The sequence below is a fragment of the Pezoporus wallicus genome, unplaced genomic scaffold (assembly GCF_028554395.1).
Source record: "Pezoporus wallicus isolate ANWC-B61680 ecotype Strahan unplaced genomic scaffold, APGP_CSIRO_Pwel_v1 contig_7461, whole genome shotgun sequence".
Classification (NCBI taxonomy): Eukaryota; Metazoa; Chordata; class Aves; order Psittaciformes; family Psittacidae; genus Pezoporus; species Pezoporus wallicus.
The window spans coordinates 2,232,969-2,258,539 of NW_026637976.1; the positions used below are offsets into that span (position 1 = coordinate 2,232,969).

The 25,571-nt window shown below is 42.7% G+C and overlaps 1 protein-coding gene across 11 annotated transcripts in view; it reads right to left on the reverse strand.

Annotated features, from left to right (window-relative positions):
- Positions 1 to 25,571, reverse strand: part of TENM4 (teneurin transmembrane protein 4) — a 755,231-nt gene that overhangs the window by 608,146 nt on the left and 121,514 nt on the right. For 7 of the 11 annotated variants that reach the window (XM_057408506.1, XM_057408511.1, XM_057408514.1 and 4 more), the window contains exon 1: positions 1,695 to 2,097. The gene's annotated coding sequence lies outside the window, so the exon portion shown is untranslated. Of the gene's footprint in view, positions 1 to 1,694; positions 2,098 to 9,306; positions 9,467 to 25,571 lie in introns of those variants that run through there. The other 4 variants (XM_057408513.1, XM_057408509.1, XM_057408508.1 and 1 more) reach the window with 2 other exon arrangements.

Below are 25,571 nucleotides of genomic sequence, written 5' to 3' on the forward strand. Positions count from 1 at the left end.
GAGCTGCTGTGCTCCCCTACCCAACTCCCATGCCCTAGAGCAGGGAGCAGCACAGTGACAACCGACCAAGCTACAGCATAAGTTCACCTATAAGAAGTGCAGGGGCAACTTCCAACTTCAAAGCTTTGCTCTCATTTGAAGAGTCCCTCCCTTCAAAAAGGGCTTTTATGGGGAAAACAATTAAAAAGTAGAAGAAATGCTGCTATAAACTTGAGACTTCTCTTAAGAAAGTTAAGGAGGAAGATGGGGGGCAGATTATCTGATAGTTTGATGCAGGGTTTTGGTGTTTGGTGTTTTTTGTTTTAATTATATAGAACTGAACTTTCCTCTAAGAGCCATGAGTAAACGCATCCAAGAGGCAGAAAGGTCTTGTCTATCTACTCAGTATTGGTCTAGCTCTGTTTTGGCTGTATGAAAAATGCCTTTCAGACTGTGGATCCCATCAGACTGTGGCATAAATATGGTTTTGGGGTTGGTTTTTTTTTTTCCTGTATCATGTGCTTACACGGTTGTAACCACTGCACATCTCTAAGCATGGCCATGGTAAGGAAGAGTAAATACACAGTGCCTCGTGAATACTTTAAAAAGGGGGTTTTAATTATTATATTTTAAAGATTTGGCATTCCTCAACTACTACTTATTTCAAAGCAAAATATTTCAGATATTCTAGACCAATTTTATATACCTATCTATTGCTCTAAATCAAAACAGCTACTAAGAAATAAATGCCCTTTGCTAGAGCTTTTTTTTTACTTTCAACAGCCCCAAATTTGTATTTGGAAATGCAAATTGCTGGGAACACAAGCAGAAGTCTGAACACTGCATTTCTCCCAGGCGCTCCAGCATCTTTCCTCCACTAATTTCCTACACTGTTTGGGGGAGAGCTTTTAACACGGGCAGGGCATGGCTGGAAGCAGTGCTTTAACATTTAATGCCTAAGAAACCCAATTGCCACTCAAGTTGCAGCCAAGCGCATTTTTGCTTATGTTTTCTTGGAGGCAAACCCACCCTTTCGTGTGGAAAATGGGAGACCCCTTCCCCACATCCCCGTCTCTATCGCAGATCCAAATGTAAACATACACACACACACTCCCACCACGCACCACCCTGCAGCAGGACATGGGGACGGGGCGGCGGGGGGGTCAGACAGAGCAAAAGGAGCCTTATGCGTATAAGGAATACTGAGGCACTTTTTGGTTTATTATTATTTCCCCCCCCCCCCCCCCCCCCCCCCCCCGCTTTTACTATTACATAAATAACACCGACTGATCTTAAAGCTGCATCCTTGCTCCAGTGCCACCGAATCTGCACCGCTGCCTTTCCCCTATGCACAGCCCCGGGTGCGGAGGGAAGGATTTGGATGGGAGAAGCCACCCCAAACATACCCCGGAGCAAGGTCTTGTCAGTCTGAAGGGTGCCTGGTCCCCACCACCCCAGGCAGGAGCCTCCAGCAGCAGCATCTTTGCCTCCTGCGGAATTGCTGCGAACTGTGTGGCGGAGGGAGCAGCAAGGGCTGGGATGCGAGGGGAGGAAAGCAAAGGGATGGTGGGGAGGGAAAAACCCAGGGATTCGGGGAGCTTCTCCCCAGCCCGTGTGCCCGTCTGTTTGGTGGGAAGAGGGAAAGGGGGGAAGGGAAAACTGGAGGGAGGCGATCGCACAAACGCACTTTTTCAGAGCAAAAAAGCAAAGCTTACCATGTCTGCAGGCTTCCCCGCACCGAAATGCCACTTATGTGTCCAGCGATCCCAAAGTGGGCAACTACAGGCAGGCAGCGGAGCTCATCTCAGCTCGGCGATGCGCCGCGGCCACCCCCAGCAATAAAAACCCCAATGAAATTAAAAATAATAATAATAATAGCAATAAAAAATTAAAAGGAGCGGGTCCAGCTTCTTTCCTGGCAGGAATCGTCCCTGGTAGGACTGCCCAAAATAAGCAGCTGCAATCCAAAGGCTTTATTTAAAGCTTTCCCCCCCTCCTCCTCCTCCTTCTCCTTGCCTCGCTCGCTCTCTCCCTCTCTCTGTTACACACAGAGAGAAAGAGAGACACACACAGGTTACATGAATGGGCGGCAGGAGCCGGCGCTCCCGGGCTGGGAATGACAGGCGCACATGCGGCCCCGCTGCTCCGCACCGCCCCGCTCCGCACCGCACCGCACGGGGGTGGTCCGGGCAAGGGGATGGCGTGCGGAAGGGATGGGCATTGGGTGGGAGGGCGTATGGAATAGGGAATAGGGGCATGGGCACAGGCATGGGGCAGGGGAGGGCATAGGCATGGGTACGGCACGGGATGGGCATGGGCTTGGGGATGGACATGGGCATAGCATAGGCATAGGACAGGAGAGGACAGGCAGGGGCATGTCATGGATATGAGCAGGAGATGGGCATGGGCATGGCACAGGGAAAGACACAGGCATGTGAATGGCATGGATATGGGGCAGAGATGGGCATGGGGCAGGGGAGGACAGGCATGGACATGGCATGGATACGGGGAGGAGATAAGCATGGGCATGGGGCATGGGAGACCATAGGCAAGGGCATGGCATGGACTTGGGGAGGAGGTGGGCAGGGGTACAGGCATGGACATGGCAGAGGCATGGGGCAGGGAGGATATAGGCATTAGCATTGCACGGGCATGGGAGGGGGCGATGGGCATAGGCATGGGAGGACATAGACATGGGTATGACATAGACATGGGTATGATTACAGCACAGGCATGGGACAGGAGGACAGGCATGAGCATTGTATAGCCATGGCATTTGCATGGGGCAGTGGAGGACATAGGCATGGGCATGACACAGATATGGGGAAGAGCAGGGTGTGGGCATGGTGTGGGCATGGCTTGGACATGGGGAGAGAATGGGCATAAGGAAAGCATAAGATCAATGTAGAGAAGGGAAGGTCATATGGAAGGGATGGGCATGGCCTAGGCATGGGGATGGGATGGACACAGGCATAGGCACGGGAATGGGCATGGGATGGAAAGGAAGTGGACATGGACTTGGTGTGGGGAGGGGATGGGCATGGGCGTGACATGGGCATATACATAGCTATGGGAATAGTGATGAGATAGGCTGGGTGTGGACATAAGCATTAGAAGGGAATAAGGAGGAGTGAGGATACGCTTGGATATTCAATAGATATGGGTTGGGCTTGGGCATGAGTTGACCATAGGCATGGAATCTGCATGGGGATGAGATAGGTTGGACACTGGATTCAGCATTTGAATGGGATGGAGAGAAGGATGGAAATGACAATAGGATGGAGAGCTGCCTTGGGTGGTGCCTTCATATCCTGGCTTGGAGGAGCCTCTCCCTCTTCTTGGGGATATGTGATATGAAAGGGAAGGAAAACTCTGCTCCTCCCTTGCCCCTAGTTAGGCAACTTGCACAATGTGCTGCTCTTGGGGTTAGAAAGGATCAGGCACAGCAGTGACAGGAGGCCTTATTATTATTATTATTATTATTATTAATGATTGTGTATTTGATAATTGTGTTGTTTGAGAACTAAAATCAAATCCACAGGAAGAAGGCCTGAAAGATTTCAGATGCATAATTTATCATTACTTCGTTTGGGAGCTAGATCAATGATACCAGTTGCAGCCTTTGAAATATTTGTGAGGCTTTGAGTTTGTTTTGCTTTAAACTGTAGTGACAGGAAACCAGAGCTATTTAATGCTGCTGTTCACCTTGGTCTGAAGTCAGAAAGGGTTACGGTGTTGCTAAGGATTAGGCCCTGCTCCTGCTTCATTGCCTGACCTTGGGCAAGTCCTGCATAGCTTATCATCTCTTGTTGCCATTTACACTTATTTGTTCATTCACCAAATAATTCCCCTTTTCTCTTTCAAGCCCCTCCTCATAATTTACTCTTACAAAACTTTTTAGCAACAGCCTCTCCATGGCTTCTGTTGGCTCCACAAATCTCAGAGCAATACTGGATAAGGTCCTAAAACTGCGCTGTAAGAAGAGTGCTGAGCATAACGGACTGCAGTACTTCATGCAGCACTTTGAGCTACATGGGAGCTGTCCTCTTCGTGCCATACTTTTAAATCAGCCAGGTGCAAGCTTGCTATGTTCTGCCTTTATTTCCCTCCCTAAAATTTCCATGCTTTCGGGAAAGCAAAAGGTAAGATTGTGTTTTATTCCAAACCTAGATATCAGGTTAAAAAGGCACACAGCAAATCAGAACATAATCTTAAACAGCAGAGCTCTCGACATAAAGGTCTGCTTTGCAAAATAGCTGCTGCTGTTCACTTGTTTTTTGCAGTCATACATATTAAAAATGAAATAAATTTGCATTAGCCTTATTGCTTCTGGAATATATTCCACATCAGGAATCTAAGACTCTAGACAAAGGTAATTTAGGTCTCTAGAAGGGCAAAGTTTAATTGAGAAATACATATATTGTTAGGAATAGACCTCATCCAAATTCAATGGTAATTGTATAAGCCTTTCGAAAATCGTACAGTATGCAAGCTTCCAAAATTTCTGAACAAGAAACATTTCCATTTAAATGCCAAGAAGCAATTTTCCCTCTCTTGTTCAATACTAAATCAGTCACATGAGCAGTTTGCATTTGATTTGAGAAAGGAAATGGAACATCTTCACTTCCAATTGCATATAACTTCTGCTTTTTCTTGTTCTTAGTGCTCTTACTTGCTTGCGGCACTTTCCTGCAGTTTGGAAATGCTTCCATTCAATCCGCCTGTTCACTTCAGCCATTTATGTACTTGTTTTTTAAACTCCAGCAACATTATTATAAGTAAATGAGCAAATCCAAAGTGTGGAGGAGAATGCTGTTTCTTTGAATTCCGGTTGGTAAACCTGAGCGTAACAGATCAGCACTGTTTGTGTAATTGGCCTTTCCCTGTTAACTGAACTAGACAATGATGCTCTTGGAATAAGGGAAAGAAAAAGAAGAACAATAGTAATTTAATGGCAGAAAAAAACCCAACTTTGCTTAGGAAAATCCCCTTGCTTCAATTCACAGTGAATTACTACGGGTGCAGAAGCGTGCTGCATACCAATTCGGAGTACATATTATGAAGACGTACATTGTCAACGTTCAGCAGCCTGCCATATGATGCCTGTGTCCTGCACCACAGCAGCTTTGCATGGTTGAAATGCTCTTTGTGAACAGAGACTATTAAGTCAAACTCTCTTCCAAACAGTGTTTCTGCAGAATTTGTATAGAGGCTACATCTGTGGAACAAGCAGCTGATTGAAAAGACTAATGCATGAGCCTATTAGACCTTGTGCGCTAGGGAAAGCAAGGAGAGCAAGTCCTGGAGCTGCTGCTCAAATTAGGACTTAATAGTCCTGATGTCGGGTTTTGTTTCCATGCTGACATTTGCTCCAACAATGAAAACACCTATGGTAAAGTCCCCATTCATCAAGCAAAAAAAAAAAAAGTAGCAACATCTGCTGTGGTCAAAGGTTCCTTGCTGAAGAAGCTGAGCAGCAGAAGTGCCTTTGGTTGGTTAGGTAAGCCCTTTGCTAAGAGGTGCTGCAGTAGTTGACAGCCACTGCTAAAGAGATTCTTTTTTCCCCTACTTCCAGGAGAGTAATCCAGAGGGAAAAACTCATATATTTTAATCAATGGAAGTGAAACCATTTGCCTTTCAGAGACTATAAAATAATACACACCCCAGGGTTCAATGCTCTTTTCTTCTCCTCCAGAACATTCTTAAGGGGAAATCACTCTTTTCTTGATGAATGTGCAATTCAAATGTGGAAATATGCCATTCTTCATGCTTTCTCCATAGGGAGCAAAATGATTTCTGTAATTAAACCCTTTTTGCCAGCATTTCCTGATGAGAATAGCTTTTTTTTTCTTTCATAGACAAGGGGAAAAGCCAGGTACAAAAGGGTTTGCAAAACCAGGTCTGGAGTGTTTGACCTTTAAGCCTCTATTTGAATTGGTCATTTTGGTTTAAAGGTGCATGAGGATGAGGCATGTGAGTAAGGGCTAAAAGCTTAAGATTTCAGTCAGGCACTGCTGAAAGGATATGGCTGCAGGACAAAGGAAGATTATGGGTACCAGTGTTAGTCTAGCTATTAGGGATGGTGTCAGCACTGAAAACACACAGCCCAGTCTTCAGCACAATTTTAGTAGACCCAAGTGTGTAGCCAGGGTCCCTGTTGGGCTCATACTGAAGCGTGTACCATGGTATCAGTGCTGCACTGGTTCCCATGGTAGCTAGATTGAATAAATCCAGCTCCTCTGATATATGTTAGGTTGTGATGGGCAGTGTAGACAAAACTGGAGTTAGAAAAGTTAAGCAGATGTGTGAACTTTTACAAGATTGGGATCTGAAGTCCATCACAAGTCCCTTGTTGCTCTAGAGTGGACCATGTAATACAAAGACATTATCTGTATGGGACAGAGCTTTTAGCCACCTGCATAGTAGAGGAGTGAAACCTCATTCCTGAATGATAGGTGGCAGGGCAAAGATAGACGCAGATCTGAATCCTGAAGTTTCCACTCTGAGTTATGCTCATGTCTTTCTGCCAAAGCTCTTGAGCAGGATGGTGGGGCAGAAATCACAGGAGCTCTCTATAAAGAACAGGATTTCCCTCCTCTTCCTCCCCTTTCCATGGATGCCTACAGAGTAAATCAGCCTGCACTGACTCAGAGAGACATCTCCACTGCTGGTACCATCAGGTGGACTCCAGAGTGGGGACGGAAAAGCGTTACCATGTATAAGGGTCCTTCCTTTTTTAGCTGATTTTCAGCAGGATGCTAAAAGCTGGAGAGGATCCTTCTATTTTAACTGTGGCTTTCTTAGCGTCTCAGTGGCTTTCAGGGCTTAAGGAGGACAGAGCTGAACACCTACCCACAGTACTGGCTCTTATACCCTCCCTTTCCTTGTTTGCAAAGTACCAGTGCCTGTTGTCATACCTGAGAAAGCAGCAGAGGCATACAATGGAGCTGAATCTGCTCCTCCTGCTTACTCAGGAAAAGTTCCCATCAAGTGGATTGGACATTTGCCTGAGCGAGTGTTGCAGGATTCGGCCCATATGCTTCTCAGTTCTTCTATTTGCATAGTGCGGAATATGCTTACAGTACAGTGCCAGTAAAACAAAACTATATACAGTAAGCACAGAAAAATCAAGAGCACAGTTAAGACCATTTGCAAACAGCAGCTGAGCTCTGCAGCTGACATCCAGGCTTAGAGCCCTGTCAGAGACCATGCTCTGTGGTGGGTAATATGTACAAGATGATTATTTATAGGCAATTAAGTGGAAGGTCCTGTAAGTGCATAAGTCTCTATTCTCCTTTCCCTAAGCGTATTATTGTCTTTTTTTCCCTATGCATTATTTATATTTTAACTCTGCAAAGGTGTCCTTTTGTTTTTTTAAACTAAGGAAAGCATTCCAGGAGACTGCTTTCGTGGAAAACAGTTGTTCTTCAAGTAAGTGCTCTGGTATTGTGAAAATGTGCTGCTTACACCGTGCGCAGCCAACTTCAAATGAGGTATTGTTTCATTCATTCTAATGAAGTAGAATGACCCTTTTGTCCCAGGAAATTCCACTGATGTCTTATGAAGTAGGAAGGTCTTCATCAAGAAGGTTCAGATCATATCCAGAAGAGTATAAATTGTTCAGAGGATCAGATTGCACCTTTTCATGGACAGATTTTCCCCTCTAAAAATCTAAAGTATTTGTTTTTTTTTTTAATCCAGGAGATAGGATAGAACATTTCTTAATCCACAGTACATGATAAAACAGCCACGAACAACTGTAATATAATACATCTTCAATACAATTGACCATAAGCATATTAGAAGAACCTCCAACAAATAATTAACCCATTGCTACACAGTGACTTCACATCCAATTTTGCTCACCTCACCATAAAAAATGGATGGAATAGATGACTTTTACACTTTTGTTGTTAATGAAATGTTCAGGATTTGATATAGAAACCTGGCTACCAAGGTAATAGGCACATATAAGAACCTGTTTAGAATAGCTGTGTGAATGGGAATTGCTGTTAAAGTGCAATGACATGCTGTAGTGTATCAAACAATATTTGAAATCAAATAAAACTTGGAAGGCCAATCTGGACTCACATTCAAGCCATAATCTCATTGTGAAGGAGACCTTTTCTGATGAAATCTGCTGTTATAGACAACTGTGTAGTATTTCCTTATTCTCTGATAAGGCCACCTATCTTGGTTAAATGGCTTTAAATGACTCACTCTAGATTTCTGCCAGTGCAATAGCAAAATTAACAGTCCCATTCCTGTGCTAGATGCTCTTGGGAAATGAAAAGCCAGTTGTCCCACTCATAGACAATCCTCGTCTTAGTAAAAGAACAGTTCTGAACTGGAGACATCTCTTTTCCCCTTTAAAGCATGACCTCTGAGACAGCAGAATAAAGCCCCCACTTCCCCAGCACCTTCACTTCAGGCATTTCTTTCCATGCTTTGAACCAACTGACCTTTGAGATGGCAAAGTAAGCACATTATTATATGATTACAGAGGGAAAAGGTGAACTTGTGGTGCCACACAGCAAATCTGAGCACTATTACTGGCTCTGATACACATTTTCATCCCTAGTTAATCTCCAGGGCTCAACCAATAGCCTATCCCTTACCAGACAAGCAAATAGCACCAACACTTCCTCTGTCCCCTCTCTGGGCTCCATCCATCAGCAGACATGCTGCCATCCAAGAACAGGGAGCAAGCAGGCTCTGCTTCTGCTTTCTGCTCTGTCCTCCAGATAAATTGTGTTAGTTTACTGGCAAAATCTAGTTTGTATTATTATTTGCACTTTAGAGTCAATATGGATATGGAAGAATGAGCTGAAATATATGCCTTGTGCATCATTAATAACAGCGTGGCCTCTCCGTAGCTACATGACAATTCCCAAACACTTTATTTAAGAGTAAGCAATTTATCATGTCTGCTCTATCATGAACAAGTAGTTCAGTATCCCCAATTTACAAGGAGCGCTATTCTTTGTGCCTATTTGTATTACTTAAATCAAGACAGACCAACAGTCTGAGTGCTAGCTTTCAACTCGGAAAACCCAGGTTCAGTTCCCTGGTGCAGCAAAAAATTATCTAGGCTTCGGTTTCCTCTATATAATATACAGATAAAAACACTTCCTCACTTTATCAGATGTTGTGAGGATAAATGCATTACAGACTGAGTCCCACCAGTATTACAATAGCCATAATTATCTCAAATAGATACATGTAGTGCAAGTACAGCGATATTTAATACATACCCTATGTATATAAACCATGAGTCAGGGCTGATACAAACACAAACTATGCTAAGGAGTTAAAAATGGTGCTTACTTGCATGTTCTTCCCTGGCTGATGCTCCATTAAAGTTTGTATATCAGAGGCCAGCTTCAGCTCTCAGTAGTGATGGAGCATGTCTGCTAAAGTCAGTGTTTTGATCCCGGTCTTATACTCCCGTGGGCAGGAGCCCATTGTCTGGGCTGAGACACTCAATCTGGAAGAGAAAGAACAAAAGGGCTCCAGTGTGTAAAGTCATTCATTACAATCTGGAATGAACAAGGAAATCATTGGGGTTGCTGGAGGTTAAGCAAGGGCAGAAACTGGTCTTTTATCATTAAAATGCCATAGGGAAAAAAAAAAAAGAAAAGAAATGAAAGCAACAGATTTAATCCTGCACATCTCTACTCACATCTCTTGCCTTTATTCATTGCAAGGGGTCACAAAGAAACAGGCATGTACATTTGCAGGACCAGATGCAAAATTCATTTATAACAGAATTTCATAAGCAAGCAACTTCTTTTTTTCCTAGGATGGAGCTCCAATGAGATTTTGATACGACCTTTATGTACTTTCAGACAAAAATAAGATTATTTGGATTGCTATCCTCCGTAAGTAAATTTTCTACAGTAACTCGGCACTCAGAGACATGAGAATATCCCTTAGAAGTCAGTGAGTATTTCTGAAGATTGGACCTGATGGGTTTTTTTTAAGAGGAACTTTTGCAGTGAAGGAAGAGAAAGAGGGAATGATTACAAAGCTTTCTGCACTGAAGGCACAACGGATTACTGGAAAATGAGGAGTGAAAGTTGTTCTGAAGTGCTCCAGCAGTGCTTATTTTATACTATTGGAGACCTTAGCTGTGGTGACTTTCTGCATGGCATCAAAAGCATGAGATGTTTTCATAGATATCCTACAAGTCAAAATAAAACTGAGTAACACCATTTCAGTCAAAAATGCAGGTAATAGCATCACTTTCTATAACTTTTTTTACTTTCTCCATTTCAGGGTGCCCCACACTGCAGTCAGTGCCTACAGAGAAGCTTCCAGTCTACAGACAAAGGACAAGGGGTAATGGGTTCAAACTTGAACAGGGGAAGTTTAGATTGGATATAAGGAGGAAATTCTTTCCTGTTAGGGTGGTGAGGCACTGGAATAGTTTGCCAAGGGAGGCTGTGAATGCTCCACCCCTGGCAGTGTTCAAGACCAGGTTGGACGAGGCCTTGGGTGAGATGGTTTAGTGTGAGGTGTCCCTGCTCATGGCAGGGGGGTTGGAACTGGATGATCTAAAGGTCCTTTCCAACCTTAACTATTCTATGATTCTATGAACACAGCGGTGAGGACAACTCGAAGTATTCCTGCTGATCAACACTTGCAGCAGGAATTTGGGCTCAACCAAAAGTTACACCTGCTTTCCTGGGAGAAATCTGATAACCACTAGAGGCAGGTTTTGCTCTCATATCAGCTCTGCACGTGATAATTATCCCAACTATGGTATTTCACCTTTCTCTTCCTTTGCACTCCCCACATGCCCTAGGATGCTGTAAAGGAGGGATGCCATAAAAGTGTCCCTGCCCATGGTAGGGGGATTGGAACTAGATGATCTTAAGATCCTTTCCAACCATAACTACTCTATGATTCTGTAAAATATATCATCTGCATCTAAGAGGCTGTATAAGTGCTTGATCCTATAGACTTTGACTCAATCATGAGTCTAACAGGGACCAAACAGTCCAAAAACTACACCACTGCTACTGAACTCCAGTGAGGGGTTGCAGAGGTTGGATTTTTGCTGTAGCACTTTTACATCTAGTGACTATAGCTTTAGAAAGTGATGTTTAATTGGTGGCTTCAAGATTCAGTAGTCAGTAGCTTTTAAAAAAGGTCTTTTCTCTTGTTTGAAATCCCCAGATATAGGCTACGTTGCCTGTTAGGCTTGATCATCCCTGATCCAGCCATTTTCAGAGTGCAACTGGGTCAGAGGACGGGCTCAGTCATTTGCAAGATGAGGGACTACAGTCTTAATATGCTATTTAATTTATCCTGTTGGGCTGGGTAAAGAAAACCATCAGAAAAAGCTTTCATGAGCCTATTGGGTTGGATTAAGAAAAGCCACAAGGATGCTTTTAAATGACAATACACAAAGGGGTAATAGAGCTAGTGACAAATCTGCCTTCTTTTCCCTTTCCCTCTTGAATGAGTAGCTAGCACAGTTTGCTGTGAATCTGCCAAAGACAGAACAGGACTGAAACTCACACCTTCAAAACAAAATGAGGCACTTCACTTACTTTTCCTCTACATCTCTTTGCAGAAGCGCCTGACACATGACATCTGTTAATGAGGGTCATAATCCTCCCCACCCTATAACTCCATCCTAGTAGTGCTGAGACCTAACAGCCTCTTTTCCTGAGGAAATAAAGCTTTTATAGGAATGCTGTCTGTCCATCTGGCTCCCCATCTGTCAATCCTGCACCCAGGAATATACTCAGAACCTGGTGGCTAATTTCACCCTGTTCTCTAGAGGGGTGAAAGCTTAAAAGCTATAAATATCCCACATGTTTTATAGGAGTCAGTGGCGTGGGAGACGACGACAAAGCACAGCTTGGTTGAGTGAGAGGTGGTGGTGTAAGCTCGTTAGCTAATTGCATTGCTCGGGCTGCCAGCTGGCCAGTCAGCACATGCAAACTGGCCAGCTCATCTACCTGTTAGGGACTTCTTGGATGTGCACACAATGCAGCTGGCCAGGAGAGGAGAGGGAACCTTTCTAGAGGCAGTATTAAGGAGGTGATCCTGACCTTTTTACTCTGCCCTTGTTAGATTCTACTTGCAGCACTGTGTGCAGTTCTGGTGTCCTCAGCATAAGAAGGACATGGAGCTGTTGGAGCAAGTCCAGAGGAGGCCACGAGGATGATCAGGGGCTGGAGCAGCTCCTGTATGAAGACAGGCTGAGGAAGTTGGGGCTGTTCAGCCTGGAGAAGAGAAGGCTGCGTGGAGACCTCAGAGCAGCTTCCAGTGTGTGAAGAGGGCTACAAGGATGCTGAAGAGGGACCTTCATTAGGGACTGTAGTGACAGGACAAGGAGTGATGGGTTAAAACTGAAACAGGGGAAGTTCAGGTTAGATATAAGGAAGAAATTCTTTACTATAAGAGTGGTGAGGCACTAGAATGGGTTGCCCAGGGAAGCTGTGAATGCTCCATCCCTGGCAATGTTGAAGGCCAGGTTGGACAGAGCCTTGGGTGACATGGTTTAGATGTGAGGTACCCCTGCCCATGGCAGGGGGGTTGGAACTGGATGATCTTAAGGTCCATTCCAACCCTAACTATTCTATGATTCTATGATCTTAAGGTCCTTTCCAACCCAAACCACTCTGTGATTCTATCATGTATGAGCAAGGGTAGACAAAAAATGGAAATGAAGGCCATGTTGAGGGCTGAGGTCAAACAGAATATTCTGTTACTGAAGTGGAGAAGCAAAGGAAGGAAGCAGTGAACTATTTTGGTGGGGAGGGATCTGTGATTTAAATTGCTAATGGAGAGACTTAGTTGTTCTAACTCCTGGGTTGGAGTTAGCTTCTCTAATAAGGACTTTCCTTCTCTTTTATCTTCAGAGCCTAAGAACAATCAACCTGGTTAAATGTAAAAGTCCTCCTAATCCTATACCTTGTTTCTGATGCTTACCAATAGGGAAAGGTTAAGGAAAAGCAGAAAAGCAGGACACAGGCAGAGAGCAACCTACAGAAGGAGACTTATTACTCCCTCTCCAAATAAACAGAGGCACCAGAAGACAAACTGGGTTAGGTTTCAAAAGTTCAATTTAAAATCCTCTTAGTAAAGGCATGCAGTAAATTTGCCACAGTGTCAAAGTCAGAGCATTCAGTTTCCAAATCTCTTGTGTGGGAATTTCCCTGGGAAACTGGGATGCATAAGTGGGAGCGGAGCTGCTCTGCTTACCTCTGCATTCAGGAGTGAATTACTACCCACGAACCAACAGAGGGGAATGAAAACATACTTCTGCCTGGGTTCTACCTCTGATTAAGCAGATCCCTTTACCACTCCTCTTTCAAACACATTTTGGCATTATTTAATACCTTTCCGCTCCTAGAACACGTGGTTTCCCTCCATTTTCTCCCCTTCCTTACCCTTTACATGTCCTTCTGTATTTAATGCACACTCACACATAGCATAAAAGATAAAGTACAATCATTCAGGACAGACACCTAAAAAATCAGCTGAATTCAGGATTTCCAGTGTTAGACAATAAAGCGCCCGAGTTAACCTTCTGATAAAATATGTGGTAAGCAAACCCTATGATCTACAGAGATAGCTTAAGCTTCTGCAGTGCTAATTGCTATTACAACCTTAAGCTAATATTTGAGCCTTTCTTTTGAGCAAGGATGTGTAACAATTAGATTACAGGATTTGGGGCATTACAAAGATAGATAAAAGCAGCAGTTTCGTCATGCTATGTGGTATTTTGTTTACATAGAGATAATAGCAGTGCTAATAATAATAATATTAATAGTAACTATTCTATTTAGGTCCAAATTCTCATTTCAGGTGCATCAGAGCAGATCTGGAAAAACCTTTCGCCTGCAAGAGAACTATCCAGAATTTTTTGGGATGAAGCATGCAGATCTCTAGCCAGGGACTATTTTGCAGTCCCTTAAGAGCCCAGCATGGTGTACGATGAGCTCTAGCTACTCACAGTAGTAAATAGTGACCCAACACTTCTGAAACAGGGCCCAAGCTTGGATATTTTACTGTACTTCTGTCCTGAGTATCAGTGAGAGCTCTGACAGCATCTACTGCATCCTGCTCTTGATGACTGCATGACAACTCCAGCAATGAAAGGGACCTCTGCTTTTTTGCTAAGATCTTTATGCTTTCCTCGTTCCCCCTACCAAACGTATGTGCATGTGTAAAAACACAATATGCTTGAATACAGTGATCATGCATAGCATGGAGAAAATACAAACAACACTAGACTACAGAAACCACAGGAAAAAAACAGTTCACTATATAGTGTCATGCCAGATTTAATACATGTTTTGCTTTAGCATGCTTGGCTCAACATCTCTAAAACTTTCTGCAGTGTATTAAAGAGAAAAGGCATCTTCTGGTGCATATTTTTAGGGCATGTTTTTCTCTTTCACACAGTTTTTTGTTTCTTCTCCAAGGCACCCGAGGGGAAAAGAATCACTGCATGTCCATAACAACAGCCAGCTCTTCTGATGGACCACAGAATTCCTTGCCTCAGAGAAAATTCAACTTACACAAATGAGCATTTGGCCCCTGAAATTTTCTTGCTGCTAAGATCCTGGAAAATGAATTCCAAACGCCCCCATTGCCAAAAACCAGATACTGAGATTTTCCTCTACTTTAGATACTAAAATCAAAGTTCCTGACTAGAAGAGTTTTTCAAGTATATACCACTAATGTCCTGCAAGTCAGAACTGGTTACTCAAAGCAAAGCAAATAAGTGTATCCACTCAGGAATATTGAAAGTGCTATTACAGCATTAAAAATAAACATATCTACTAGTAGTGGGTTTAAAGCAACTCCCAGCAGCTGAAAATCTGGTCCCATCGTCACACACAGCAAACAAGCAAAGCAATTTAATAGAAAAAGACAAGTTTCCTTGTATTAGCAAGCCCTCATTCCACTTTCAGTCTATCATAAATACATAGGAAACCTAAAAGCAGGCATGTAGACAGATAGAATGATGATTTTTCTTACCCACAGGCACCAAGGTCCTTTAAGAGAACTGCATCCTGCAGACTGCCGATAGTTGCTTGAAAACTTGAAAAGCAGGTTTTAAGCAAAAACTCTTTTGAGAATTAAATCCAGACTCGAAAGGCCCAAAGCATCACTCAACACAGCCCGTTTAATTTATTCAACTAAAAGCCACACAGCTCAAGGACAGGTAAGTAGGTAAATAAGCCATCGTCAGCCCCTTCTTGGCATAGAAAGGTGCCATGAAAAGCCTGCCTTGAAGTAGATCTCTGTGTAGGAAATGAGGAAGCCTCCGGTATAGACATTTGGTTTATTTTCTCTGAGCATGGCACAAGGGAGCATGCAGTGGCTCAACCTGTTGTAATCAAACATGCGGGTTGCTAGTTGTTGCGATGATGTTGCAGCAGCCTCTTCATTAAGGAGGCTGCGTCTTTAGCAGCCACGATTAATTTCCTACATATGAAATCAAGACGTTGCCAGTGCTTCTGTTGATCTCTGTTGTTCTTTTATCCCCCTTCACCATCTTTTTTCCCCTTTCTTTCTTGTAGTGAGCAGGAAGGGGTGCAGTGAAGGAAAGATAGGTACTTTAGGATAGCATTTCTGATTTACTGAGCTCACAATCCTTTTGCTACTTGATTTCACTTTAATGGGATCATCTTGTTACCCACCTATAAAGCTCAGCGTGGAAAATCCATGCATCCAAAAGGTTGAAAGCTGGAGGCAAAACTTGCCTCCCTGCAGCTGTAGATGGGGTGAGGGAGAGATAAAGTTATTTGGTTGCTTTGCAAACAGTATTAAGGTAGTTCAGGGACGTGTAGGTTAAAGACATCTTCCAGCAGGCTTCTGCTCTTTCTAAAGGCAGAGAAGCTAAGGGAAGAGCCAAATATACTTAAAAGATGTATGACTATCAAAGAGAAGTGGTCAAAGGATGTCTATCATGTGAGGTACGAGTGCATTTTTTGCATGGTTTGTTGGCATGTGTGTGTATTTGTGTACATCCAAAGGGGACCCTGTTGTGACAGAAAGATGTGAGTATGACAAGCAAAAGGAGAGCGAAAAACCTCACAACTATGTGTCTGGGCAGCCTTCAGCTCTGTGTTGGTGTGTACGAATACGAGTGTACATCCAGATGTGGATTTACTTGTAGGTAGGGCTGGGACCTCCTGTACAAGCCCAAGCCATTTCAGTGGTGTCCCTGTCATGTCTGGAGAGGGGTTTCAGGCAACCCCAGCTTAAAGTAGCCTTTGTAATATAATAGTAAAACCTTACACTTCAAAACAAAACTGCATTTGGAACCCTGCTGCACCTGTGTTTCCAAGCACTTGCTCTGAGACTTAAAATACAGTGTCTATATAAATCTTATTGCATGGGGGATGTATGCGAGGGTTAGCATGGTGACACCTCACTTCTTGCTCTGGCTAAGACCATTGTGGAGAGGAAGCAAAGGGGATTAAATCAGCCATTCGTGCTGGCAGGGGGAAATTGCAGCTCTGCAAACACAAGACCTGACATCTTTCCCGGCTGCTTTGCTCTGTGTGTGTGTACCACTTCCCTCTGCTGGAGGCAGCCCAGACTGTTACCTGTTTCCCTCCAGCCGAGGATATTTCTATAAGGTACCGCAAATGCTCTAACCCCTCTCATCCAGCACAGCAGCAATAATAAAGTGGCCATGAATCATTTCAGTAGCTTTCATTTATATACAAATCTCAGTGCTAGCTGTGGGGTGGAACAGGACGGCTCTTACAGGACTAGAGCAAAGAGATGTGTGCTGCAGGGATTGTTTAAGCTGACACGTTTTAGAAGGAGCCAGAATACCACAGCCGGGATATGTAACACTTCTTAAAAGAAGAATGAAGTGTCTGATTGCTCACGGCTTTGCCCAGCCACGCTCATCCCCCATGCCACCAACACTCTTCACAGCATCAGTCAGGCTTTTTTAATACACTGACATCCATATAACCATGCACTGATAAAGCTTGGTTTGAGGCTTGTGCAAGATCTCAGGTCAAGGCAGCGTGTGTGGGGCTGAATAAATTAGTGGATGGAAAAAGAATCTGCAAGCCATCTTCCCCGCTCCCCTCTTGCATCATCTTCAGGCATTAAAATGCCTAGTGTGAAACTGTATAGCTATTAGGTTTCCCCATCTAATCCCTTACTTATAGATTGTAAACATCAGTGGTTTTATGACCAAGGTCAGCAGGAGGCTGGAGGAATTTATAGCCTAGATGGAAGTAAATTTTTTTTTTCTATCTGAAGTATGTAGAATATTTCCTAATATTTAAGTGGTTGTATTTTCCCTTAGATAAATGTTCTTGACTTGCTCCACTATCCCTGTGGGATAACAAGGTCAGGTCTGACGGAACTTTGAGTAACCTGGTCAAGTGGAAGGTGAACCTGCCCATGTCAGAGGGCTGGAACTGAATGAGCTTTAAGGTCCCTTCCAACCCAAACCATTCTATGATTCACAACAGCATACACAGTTGAAAAGTGTTTATTGCAAAGATATTATCTGTTAGAAAATACAGAAACAAAATCAGGTTTATGTTTTTTGCACAAACCTTTCTTGTTTAGCTACCAGCTTCCCCAAATATACTGATTTTTCTAAAGGATATGAACTATCCCTAGCTTTCCTGCAATCTTAATGGCATGGATGCTACCTCCTCAGTCATATCTACCCACACCACCTTGAAACAAGGCTGGGTCTGTGCTTCACATTGCAGCTTCAATTGTAAATCCAGCCTCAGTAAAACATGCCCCCGTCCCCTATTTTGTATGGGAAACAGGGAGTGAAGGAATATGAAGAGATTGCCTAATTTCACTGGTTATGTGTTTATTTTTAAGGGGAGAGGGAAGGCATTTGCCTCACAAACTGCATTATGATACCCACCTAAACCACCAGAGATGCTTGTTGCAAACAGGCTGCCCTGTCTAAATGAAGCTATCCAGATTCTTTGTTAAATAAGCAGTCCAACAAACCTGAAAACAAAAAGGTAACAAGTTTTCTGTGCCTCATATGTATGCATCTACACTAGCGTTTTGCTTTGCATCAGGAGAGTGCTACTGCAGCAAATCTGTTGATGGTCCTCACTCACTGGTTTGCACCTCAGAGTTGCCTTGGAGCAAGCTGGATCCCTTTCACATAGAAGTGAAGGGAAAGATGGGCTTCAGACGTTCACATAATGTGTTTCAGCCACTAATGGGCATTTACCCTACGGGACTAGAGTAGAGCTAGCTCAAAGCAGCACACCAAAATAGTTATAATAGGGGTGTCAGGTCTTCAGAATAAACTCCTTCAGTCTCTGAATCTGCTCCTGTTGTGCTTTCCTATGTTCAGCTGTAGCTCACAAGACCAGAATTCAAAGTGCTCCTCTTCACCCAAGTACAAATATCAAGGAAGCCATGTGATAAAAATCAAAGTGACAGCCTTAGGGACATACAAAAGGTGATCTAGGCAAGGTCAGCCCAAAGGCATCCCAGGTTGTGTCCACAGAAACGTTTCTACAGAGATTAGAGGGTTAAACTAGTCTGATAGATCTCGTTATGTTGATGGAAGATGACAGCTGAGAGGGACTATAGCTGTGGTATATCAAGATATTCCTATATGTCAAGGAAGAATTCCTCCTGAAGATCTATGACACAGACAAGAGGTTTCATAGAAAAGTTATCAAATGGAACTGGAAACATGAGGGAAAGGAGATGACGATCTGTGTAAAGCACTGCCCCTGCAGTTGCATGCTTTGCACTTGAATTTCAGGTGAGTTATTAGCTCACATTTGAAAATAATGACTAAATTTATCCCACGTACAGCTGCATGAAGTCAAATGAATTACAGAAATGAGGTTAGTCTGCAGTGGCCATTGGGAATAAGGAGAATTAGGCTTCCACTTATTGTGTCAAATTGATGACAACCTCCATAGGCATTTCTTTATTTGTATTAAAAAAAAAAAAAAAAAAAAGAAGAAAAAAAATGGAAAAAAACAGAATAAAAAGAAGGAAAAGAAAAAGAGAAAAAGAGGGGAAAAACCTCCCAAACCAGAGAAAAAGGTAGCCAGACTGTTAAGAGATAGATTAAACACACTGTTGCCTGAATGGGCCCTATAAGGATGCTGGGGAGGGACTCTTCATTAGGGACTGTAGGGATAGGACAAGGGGTGATGGGTTAAAACTGCAACAGGGGAAGTTTAGATTGGATATAAGGAAGAAGTTCTTTACTGTAAGGGTGGTGAGGCACTGGAATGGGTTGCCCAGGGAGGCTGTGAATGCTCCATCCCTGGCGGTGTTCAAGACAAGGCTGGACAGAGCCTTGGGTGACATGGTTTTGTGTGAGGTGTCCCTGCCCATGGCAGGGGGGTTGGAACTGACTGATCTTAAGGTCCTTTCCAACCCTAACTATTCCATGATTCTATGAATAGGAAACAACAGATTTTCTTCTTTCTTCATTTTTCCTGATAAAGAAATTCTGATTTTCTTACTTCAAGCAAGGAAAAAATAACTAAATGATAAAACATACTGATAACAGTACAGACACTTTATTTGCAATAGCATTTGGTCTATGTCTAATATCCTGATCACCTACCAGTGTATGCATTAATCTGGCAATGAATGTACTGGAAATGATACTGGCATTTAAATCTCTTTAACTAACTTTTCAAATTGTTTCCATCTGTTTTTCAAGCATTCACTGTCATTACTGTTCTCCTTTGACCAGGCAAAATAACAGGCATATAAATAAAAGTAGAAAGGGAATACACTTCAATGGTGACTTCACAGAATGGTTTGTGTTGGAAGGGACCTTAAAGCTTGTCCAGTCCCAACCCCCTGCCACAGGCAGGGACCCCTTCCACTGGAGCAGCTTGCTCCAAGCCCCTGTGTCCAACCTGGCCTTGAACACTGCCAGGGATGGGGCAGCCACAGCTTCTCTGGGCACCCTGTGCCAGTGCCTCAGCACCCTCACAGGGAAGAGCTTCTGCCTAAGAGCTCATCTCAATTCCTCCTCTGTCAGGTTAAAGCCATTCCCCTTGCAAAGGGAATGAAAAAGAAAATGCTATTCCCTGTCATTAGAGTGACTGCCTTCAATAGGCCGAGACTGAACAGGGACAACAGCGGAGAGAGAGACCTAAGGCAAAGCAAGACCTGTACCAGGAGCTTCCTAGGGATTGGCACATTTGGCTGAGAACAGAGTTTGGCAGGGTTACAACCAGTCCATCATCCTGCTGGAGAAAGAATGAGGCCATGAGGCTGATTAGGGAGGAAACACTGACCTTAATTTTGTGTCCAAAGTTGCTGTTCCTTCCTTAAGTTGATTTGAAAGAAAAACAAAATTAAAAAAAAGCAATGAAAAGCAAAACATCTACATTTTGTATAAGTGTAATTACAAAATAATATAGCATATGTTTACCATATGCCAATATTGTATATGTCAATGCACAGTTTAAATGGTACTGTAGTCTACCCTTACAATGAGTTACAATGCTCACAGTGGTCTGAACAGATGATGCTGCAGTGAAGCTTCATTCCTCAGACAAGGCACTTCTAAGCTTGTTTCTCTCATCCAGATAAGTTAGTTACACATATTTTCTGAACCTTTCACAGTTCTTCGACATCCTCTGCTAGAAAGAAGGTTAATTCTGCTGAAGTATTTAATACCAGAAGTTTTCTCATCCCTAGGAGAAAAGGGGTTTCACAAGACTGCAGCATTTGACCAACTGCTTCGTAAAGTTCTATCACACCTGCAAACTGTGGAGCTGAGCATGGACTTCATCATTCTTGTAGATTTTGGCTTTATATAGTAAAATACATAAAGGTCTCTCCAGAGGTGTCCCTGCTCAGGGCTAGGCTTTTCCTGAAGCTTTTTCCTATTCATCTGTGCCTTGTGCTTTGCTCTGTACAAATGTTTGCCATGATTTGTAAGCAATCTATGCAGAGGTAGGCCCAGCTGAGAATTATTATTACATTCAGACAGCTTTATGCATTGACAGAAGATAAAATACACACATCTCCTTAATGCTATATACACACTTTCTCTATGTATAGTATTAAAGCGTCCTTACTGACATTCTAACCATAGGATCAGTATCTTGCATTTATATTTATACCTTTTCTCCTTCTTTAGACCTACCACAGTAGTATTCAGAGTGAATCAAGGCAGCTTTGTTTAGTTTTGTTCCAGACTATATAGTTTCTAACGTTGCAGGGACACTGCAGTTCAGAGCATAATAACTCTTCAGACCAGGAGTTTGGACAACTGCTACTGAGTGCGCTCAAGTCTTCTTAACTTCTTTGTAAACTAAGGGGAGCAGTGATTTGTAAAGCTGCCTTGAGATCTGTTGCAGGTAGATGCCAAGTGTGACTATAAATATAACTTGGACAGCTTAAGGGGCCAGAGCCAAGCTCTTTCAGAAGCACAACTTTAAACTAAGGATGCTGAAAATCTCAGGCTCCCTATCTAAGCTAGAATGCTTTCAAAGGTTGCCAGATCGTTAGCATTGAATTCAGTGAGGTAATTCAAGAAGGAAGGGCCATGGCCAAGCTCTCTTTGGCCACTAAAATCAGGCAGATTGATATTAAGAATATAAAAACTGAGATTGTTAGAAGACTGCATTCTTCATCTAGTAGAATCATAGAATAGAATCATGGAATAGTTAGGGTTGGAAAGGACCTTAAGATCAGCCAGTTCCAACCCCCCTGCCATGGGCAGGGACACCTCACACTAAACCATCTCACCCAAGGCTTTCTCCAACCTTGTCTTGAACACTGCCAGGGATGGAGCATTCACAACCTCCCTGGGCAACCCATTCCAGTGCCTCACCACCCTCACAGGAAAGAATTTCCTGCTTATATCCAAGGATAGTAGAGACCTAGAGCTTCCACAAGGGTTTTGGGCCAATAATAAAATGAAGAGTAAATATGTGCTTTTACACAAAGAAATAGTCCAGTTTGTTTTCTTTCTTTCCATCACCACTGATTTCTGATTGGAAAGCCCAGAATATGTGTTAGCTGATGCAGTTCTGCTAAAGCAAAGTCACTGCAGGCCATTGTGAGGCCCATACTTAGGGCTCAGTGACCGGTGGGTCAGTGCTGTTAATACGAATTTCTTTGCTGATGCAGCCATAGTGTTAAATGACAAGGATGACAGTATTGCTAATTTATTAAGGCACTGAAAAGAGAACTAACCCATAATTTTGTTATGTTTTCAGGGCTTGACTTTTGTTCTAAATGTCAACAGGGTTTGCAAATGCCATGCAAGTCTCCCTTAGGACTTGGCTCAAGTTCACATGCAGATACTTCTGAGGATGCCTTGGATTCATGAACTTAAGAAACTCAGCTTAAATAGAAGAAGGGGAAAAGAGCCTTGATAGATTATGTGTAAACACTGTATAACTTCTATGTGTTTGTGCATATATGCACACATATGTGCACAAACACACACATACTTCTACACACATGCATACTATGCATGCTGGATCTCAGAATAAACTCATTGGTGAGTTTAAACTAGCCATAAGTATAATTTTCTAATTTGCCTCCTTGGATTGTATTTCTGGCTGTTTTACTTGATTTTCCCCATTTCCTATTTAATTAACATTTAAAATGAATGGAGATGTTGAAAATTTCTTGGAATGATAGCCCTGGAAGCTGTCTCTTCAAAAGAAATAGCATATAAGCACTGGGAGAGGAAAGTCCTATAGACTTTATATAGACTATATACTTATATACTATATCGTATGTATACTATAAACTATAGACAATATATTTTATATAGTCTAGTCTATATAGACTATAAAAACCTCAGCCTTTTCCTGTTGGGAAATACTTATACATGTGAAAGACCCAATGACACAAAAGTTCTTATGCAGATCCCTCTGGGGCATGGCAGTGCTGAATTGCTTGGCAGGGGAGAATGGAAAAATCTGTGGAAAGACCTGCCTTTGCACTTGCTCATGCAAACAGAGGGCCTGTGTAGATCCTCACTGTGTGAAGATCTGGAAGGCAAAAGATCTTGACAAAAATGTAAGGTATTTTAGACATTAATAAATTCCTGAATGTGTGGATAATGTAGAAATGTTTGAAGAAGAGAGATGCTTGAAAGAGAACTTCTCTGAAGATCTGTTCTTTTGGTAGCATCCTCAGATAAATTTCCTTGACAGGGAGACCCTGATAAAATTTGAGTGAAAAGGTAAAAGAAGATGAGAAATAGCAGAAATAGTTTAAGAATCAAGCAAACATAGAGGTGAAGAGCATTAAATAGATGGGAAGGTCTGTGAACTTTGTAGGAGCAGTAGAAGCACGGTGCCTCTTATGGATCCACAGGGTCTTTGTTAGGCTACCAAAAATAGAAAATGGTTTGGTGGAGGGCTGGAGCACCTTTCCTACAAATTGAGGCTGAGAGGGTTGAAGTTACTCAGCCTGGAGAGAAGGCTCTGGGGAGACCTTATTGTGGCCTTTCAGCTCTTGAAGGAGGCTTATAAGAAGGATGGAAGAAGACTTCTTACCAGGGCTTATAGCGATAGGATGAGGGGTAAAGGTTTTAAGCTAAAAGAAAGTTGGGTTAGACTGGACGTTAGGAGGAAATTCTTTACGATGAGGGTGGTGAGACACTGGCACAGGGTGCCCAGAGAAGCTGTGGCTGCCCCATTCCTGGCAGTGTTCAAGGCCAGGTTGGACACAGGGGCTTGGAGCAAGCTGCTCTAGTGGAAGGTGTCCCTGCCCGTGGCAGGGGATTGGAAATGGATGAGCTTTAAAGAGGTCCCTTCCAAACCAAACTATTTTATTATTTTATGATTCTATTATTTTATTATTTCTATCAAAGATTTAGGACACAAACTGAGCAGTAGCCATTCTTCCTTTGGAACGGAACACAGTAATTCTCTTCCAGGCTAAACTCTAGTTTCCCTTCGTTTCCATTATACCAAAACTTTGCATGTTGCCCAGATCTCCAATGTGTCAGAACATTCAATACATAAAAGCATTCCACCTGTTCCTATTGAATTTGAATCATAAAACTTTAATTTTCCCCCATGCATAGACAGTAGAGTGATTGTTTCTCTGCCATTTCTCTCCTGTCTCTTGACTCATCATTGGAAATGATATGGATCAGGAACCTTATTTCACAGAAAACAAGCAGGGTACCAATATTTAGGAATTTGCTAGTCTGCCTGTTTGACCGTGTAAAATAAATTACACCTACACCCACCTCTTCACACAAGCAGTAAGTTGGTTGATTTACTTCATTAAGGAAAAGAAAAAAGAAGGAAATGTGTTCTGGCCAAACTGCAATTCCTAGTGCTAAGAGTGGCTTTATCGCAGAAATAAACATTTATGCACTGCATGAGGAGCAGTCAATGGCATGACATGAGGTTAAACAAGAACAAAATGCATATTTTTGAGGACAGTTTCCTTACATCTTCAAAGTGAAACCAAGGATGGACAGAGAATGTTTGTACCACTGTCTTTCTCCCTTCCCTTGCTCTTTACTTAGAAATGTATAAAAGATAAAGTTATCTTGCACTTACACCTACATCTGAACTTAAAATAGAGATGTGCCTGAACAAAGCATGGGAGGCTCGGTTCTTCATAGAGGTTGAGACTATTAATGTTCAATGTAATCTGCAGTATCTGACCAACATAGCAAACTTCCTAGTACCTCAGTTGGTTTGGCAGCTCTGCCTTGTCATCACTTCTCTGCCAGATCAGGTAAATGGCTGTTATACACATTAAGAAATCAATGATATGTTCTTGTATTAATAATGTTAAAAAGATTAATGTGACCACACACACACATAAAATCCTCCTCCAATTATGATATTGGAGATAAAACATCATTTATGTTCGTGAAAACTAAGCCTTACTATCCACCACCCACCACCACCCTCTAGCTTAATCTCTTCCACTGTTCAGTTGTCATGCCAAGCATTCCTTATCCCCTTATCATAAAGTAGTGAGCACGTAGACTTATTTGAAGCCGACATCAATGCTGGTCTTTTTTGGCACCATACTGAGGGTGGTATGGAGTTAAAAAGCTGCTGGCAATTACCTTTCCTTTCTGACTGAACATCACTTGAACACATGATATGCGTTGCAGCACGCAGGACGTTTGACATCCCAAATCTTTCATTGTCAAAGCAGGATCATCAGTAGCTGATCCCACAGCTACAATGGCTTCATTCCTTGCAAACTTGCTAGCAGCTATTGTGTTTTTCAGATTTATGCTGTTACAGGGTTTCAAGGTTGTCTTCTGAATGTCAGCATCAAAGATGAAGCTGATTTTTATTCCCATATTTTGGGCTTTTGAGTTAAATACCCATTTCTGAAATGTCTTTCGGAGGCTTCCCTCACTAATGAGTGTTTTCAGAAATAAATGTTGGCTGTCACCAAACCCAAAATTGTTTAGCATTCCTGTTTCATTTCCTGTCATTTTGTAAACTCTTTTGAAATCAGCCATTCAAAATAGTAAACAGATGTTCTAATAACAATTAACAAGGATTTCTGCAAGTAGGGGCACTAACAAAGCCTGCAAACCTACGGGGCTCTGCTCTACTCTATCTACAGGCTCTCTCCACTACAACAGCCCTATTTTTTTTCCTTCCTTC